The sequence below is a fragment of the Schistocerca serialis genome, unplaced genomic scaffold, assembly GCF_023864345.2.
Source record: "Schistocerca serialis cubense isolate TAMUIC-IGC-003099 unplaced genomic scaffold, iqSchSeri2.2 HiC_scaffold_1176, whole genome shotgun sequence".
NCBI classification, from domain to species: Eukaryota; Metazoa; Arthropoda; class Insecta; order Orthoptera; family Acrididae; genus Schistocerca; species Schistocerca serialis.
This window is the reverse complement of record NW_026047377.1, coordinates 17,501-22,500: the sequence shown is the minus strand read 5'-3', so window position 1 is coordinate 22,500 and position 5,000 is coordinate 17,501. Positions and strand designations below refer to the sequence as shown.

Sequence of the window (5,000 nt, the reverse complement as noted above, 5' to 3'; positions counted from 1 at the left end):
ACTCTAATTTGTTCAAAGTAAACGTGCCGGCCCACCGAGACACTCAATAAAGAGCACCCTGGTAGGATTTCAACGGGGTCCGCCTCGGGACGCACGAGCACGCACGAGGCGGTCGCACGCCTTCGGCTCGCCCCACCGGCAGGACGTCCCACGATACATGCCAGTTAAACACCGACGGGCGGTGAACCAACAGCGTGGGACACAAATCCAACTACGAGCTTTTTAACCGCAACAACTTTAATATACGCTATTGGAGCTGGAATTACCGCGGCTGCTGGCACCAGACTTGCCCTCCAATAGATACTCGTTAAAGGATTTAAAGTGTACTCATTCCGATTACGGGGCCTCGGATGAGTCCCGTATCGTTATTTTTCGTCACTACCTCCCCGTGCCGGGAGTGGGTAATTTGCGCGCCTGCTGCCTTCCTTGGATGTGGTAGCCGTTTCTCAGGCTCCCTCTCCGGAATCGAACCCTGATTCCCCGTTACCCGTTACAACCATGGTAGGCGCAGAACCTACCATCGACAGTTGATAAGGCAGACATTTGAAAGATGCGTCGCCGGTACGAGGACCGTGCGATCAGCCCTAAGTTATTCAGAGTCACCAAGGCAAACGGACCGGACGAGCCGACCGATTGGTTTTGATCTAATAAAAGCGTCCCTTCCATCTCTGGTCGGGACTCTGTTTGCATGTATTAGCTCTAGAATTACCACAGTTATCCAAGTAACGTGGGTACGATCTAAGGAACCATAACTGATTTAATGAGCCATTCGCGGTTTCACCTTAATGCGGCTTGTACTGAGACATGCATGGCTTAATCTTTGAGACAAGCATATGACTACTGGCAGGATCAACCAGGGAGCTGCGTCAACTAGAGCTGAGCAGCCGGCCGCCCGGGAGTGTGTCCCGGGGGCCCGCGCGAACACGCAAGCGTCCGCTCAATTATTCTGCAAACAGGAGGAGGCTGAGCTCCCCTGCACAACACACCTCGAAACCCTCTCAGGTCCCGGCGGCGCACAGCGCCGTCCTAAGTACTTGGTCGGGTTCGAGAGAGGCGCAATCGCCCGGAGTTAGGCGAGTAGACGCTTTAGGTGCGACCACCCGTGCTCCCAACTGAGCTTGCCGCTGCCGACAGAGGCCCGGGAGCGTGCTGTCGTGGCATTGCCGGCGGGAGACAACACGCGCCACCTACGGTGACCGGCAGCTCCAACGCCAGCGCCACAGAAGGACAAAAGCCCTACTTGGGTGCCGAAGCGAACTCTCCCAGCACAGCGCACGCGCCAACACGTCCGCACAGCTGCGATACAAACCACCTGCGAGAACCGCTGGGGCGACCGAGCAGCAGACGGCGTCGCGGCGCCGAGCGCCGGGCGGCGGCGCATCCTCAGCGCACAAAGTCCTCAATCGGACCAGCACACTGCAGATGGCCACCGCGCTTCGCACCGGGCCCGCGAGGACCTACTTTGGCCGCAAGGCGCCGCGAGCAGGGGGCGCCGGCGCGCAGCTGCGCCGCCTGCCGCGTCCGTCGGCCGGCGCGCCTGCCACCGGCCGCCCCCACCAGCCGGCTGTAGCGCGTGCGCCCACGCACCGCGCTGCCAGCACGCCGGGCGGCCCCCCCTCACCGGCCGGGGACGGTCCCACCCAGCCACCGCCGCGTATCGCCTCACACCCAGATCCCCTTTCACGTTCGTGGGCATGGTGGGTCCCCTTTCACGTTCGTGGGCATGGTGGGTATCCCTGAAACAACCGGTTAATAGCTCGACCGATCGTCGCCAACACTGATTCACCTCTAGCGAGAACAACCGCACCACAACGGGTTACCGGTTGTTCATTTGCGTAACGTCACCAGCAAACGTACACGTCCATCGCCATTTGCAACGAGTATTGCATGCCTGTGTCAGGTGTCACAACACACTACGTCTGCCCACATAGACGCAACAACATGTGCACGCCTAGAGAACACGTGGAAGGTAGACCCCGTACGTATGCGGTGTCCATTGCGCGAACGACTGTCAGCCCGCCTCTGCAGCATGTCGCAGATGTGGAACGCGGTGCAACATGCTATCACGGTGTGTGAGAAGAGACGACTACGTCCGAATACACGCTCCACTACATCAACAGACTGCTCATGCTGATCGCCATCCAGGGCGTCCGTTCCTCCCACACGTCTGTATGGCGTACCACACTGCAATCCAGCTCTTATAGGGAGACGACACGTAGCTGCGTGCACAATATTTGGACTGTATGGTCCGCCGTTGCTAGGCGCTGTCGTCATACGGTCACATGGGCCACGATGTATCATTCAGTACATACGGAGCAATGTGCAGTACAGTTTGTGGGTTTTGCGTACATCGGCGGACAGGTGACAGGCCGTACCACAACGTAGGCTGAGTACGTCGGCATGCGAAGGGCATTGAACATGCAAACTTCTCACCGACCAGCTTGCGAAGGCAGGGGGGAAGGGGGGGGGGCATGTACGTCCTGCTGCTATCCACACTACAGTGTATAGCAGGAGCATGTGGAAAGTCAGCAACACCTGCAAGGTGTTTAACATGACGCGATACACAGGGGACCGGGCAGTGCGAGTAGCGAACTATATTGCGAGGGTTGCGGTTAGGCAACACTACACTACTTTAACGGGTTGCATAACAATTACAGAGCAGGTTCAGCGACAACGTGCGTCAGGTTAAGGCGCAATATAGTTTAGGTTACGGCGCACTTTAGGTTAGGTTAAGGCACATTATAGGTTAGGTTAAGGCACAACATGGGTTACGTTAAGGCACAACATGGGTTACGTTAAGGCACAACATGGGTTAGGTTAAGGCACAACATGGGTTAGGTTAAGGCACAACATGGGTTAGGTTAAGGCACAACATGGGTTAGGTTAAGGCACAACATGGGTTAGGTTAAGGCACAACATGGGTTAGGTTAAGGCACAACATGGGTTAGGTTAAGGCACAACATGGGTTAGGTTAAGGCACACCATGGGTTAGGTTAAGGCACACCATGGGTTAGGTTAAGGCACACCATGGGTTAGGTTAAGGCACAACATGGGTTAGGTTAAGGCACAACATGGGTTAGGTTAAGGCACAACATGGGTTAGGTTAAGGCACAACATGGGTTAGGTTAAGGCACAACATGGGTTAGGTTAAGGCACAACGTAGGTTAGGTTAAGGCACAACGTGGGTTAGGTTAAGGCACAACGTGGGTTAGGTTAAGGCACAACGTGGGTTAGGTTAAGGCACAACGTGGGTTAGGTTAAGGCACAACATGGGTTAGGTTAAGGCACAACATGGGTTAGGTTAAGGCACACCATGGGTTAGGTTAAGGCACAACATGGGTTAGGTTAAGGCACAACATGGGTTAGGTTAAGGCACAACATGGGTTAGGTTAAGGCACAACATGGGTTAGGTTAAGGCACAACATGGGTTAGGTTAAGGCACAACATGGGTTAGGTTAAGGCACAACATGGGTTAGGTTAAGGCACAACGTAGGTTAGGTTAAGGCACAACGTGGGTTAGGTTAAGGCACAACATGGGTTAGGTTAAGGCACAACATGGGTTAGGTTAAGGCACAACATGGGTTAGGTTAAGGCACAACATGGGTTAGGTTAAGGCACAACATGGGTTAGGTTAAGGCACAACATGGGTTAGGTTACGGCACAACATGGGTTACGTTACGGCACAACATGGGTTACGTTACGGCACAACATGGGTTACGTTACGGCACAACATGGGTTACGTTACGGCACAACATGGGTTACGTTACGGCACAACATGGGTTACGTTACGGCACAACATGGGTTACGTTACGGCACAAATTAGGTTAGGTTACGGCACAAATTAGGTTAGGTTAAGGCACAAATTAGGTTAGGTTAAGGCACAAATTAGGTTAGGTTAAGGCACAAATTAGGTTAGGTTAAGGCACAAATTAGGTTAGGTTAAGGCACAAATTAGGTTAGGTTAAGGCACAAATTAGGTTAGGTTAAGGCACAAATTAGGTTAGGTTAAGGCACGATATAGGTTAGGTTAAGGCACGATATAGGTTAGGTTAAGGCACGATATAGGTTAGGTTAAGGCACGATATAGGTTAGGTTAAGGCACGATATAGGTTAGGTTAAGGCACGATATAGGTTAGGTTAAGGCACGATATAGGTTAGGTTAAGGCACGATATAGGTTAGGTTAAGGCACGATATAGGTTAGGTTAAGGTACGATATAGGTTAGGTTAAGGTACGATATAGGTTAGGTTAAGGTACGATATAGGTTAGGTTAAGGTACGATATAGGTTAGGTTAAGGTACGATATAGGTTAGGTTAAGGTACGATATAGGTTAGGTTAAGGTACGATATAGGTTAGGTTAAGGTACGATATAGGTTAGGTTAAGGTACGATATAGGTTAGGTTAAGGTACGATATAGCGTAGGTTCAGATACACATTGTTGTAGGGAAAGGTGTATTGGGGGGGGGGGCGGCAGGTTCGTTGATAGTGATTATCGTAATTGGATGCCTGCGGTATTATCCGATTTGTCACGTCAGGATGCACTTTTGGCTCATGACAGGCGGCGCTCCGATTCCATGGTTGTGGCAGATCTGTGTCTTTCATTCCTGCCATTGTTTGTGTGCTGTGACAGGAGGCAGTATTGTGATGTTGGGTGCACCACTGTGTAGGACATGTGTGGGTGTTCGTGGCTTAGCTGAGCAATGTGCGGATGTCGGAAGGGTGGGATATTGTGTTTTCTGGGTGGACCTCCCGGTCTGGTAATGATAGTGTGGATTGTGTCATGTGGCGGAGAGGATGCACTGGATGTTCTTCCATGCTGGTGGTTAGATATTGTGTGTGATAAGAGAGTAGTGTGTGATAAGAGTGTCTGGCTGACGTGTGGTTCTCATTGTGTGCAGAGTCTTTCAGCATGTATAGGGACGGTTGTATATATTATCTGTATTCTGATGGCTCTGCATCTATTACTAATCAGTGCCGTGTATACGGTTACTCTAGTTCCA

At 52.1% G+C, this 5,000-nt stretch overlaps 1 non-coding gene across 1 annotated transcript in view; it reads right to left on the bottom strand.

The window, feature by feature from the left end:
* LOC126433912 (small subunit ribosomal RNA) overlaps positions 1 to 860 on the bottom strand; it is a 1,909-nt gene extending 1,049 nt beyond the window's left edge. The window contains exon 1 of the ribosomal RNA XR_007578841.1: positions 1 to 860. This exon is cut by the window's left edge and continues 1,049 nt beyond it. This is a non-coding gene — a ribosomal RNA (small subunit ribosomal RNA).
* Between the last annotated feature and the right edge of the window lie 4,140 nt (positions 861 to 5,000).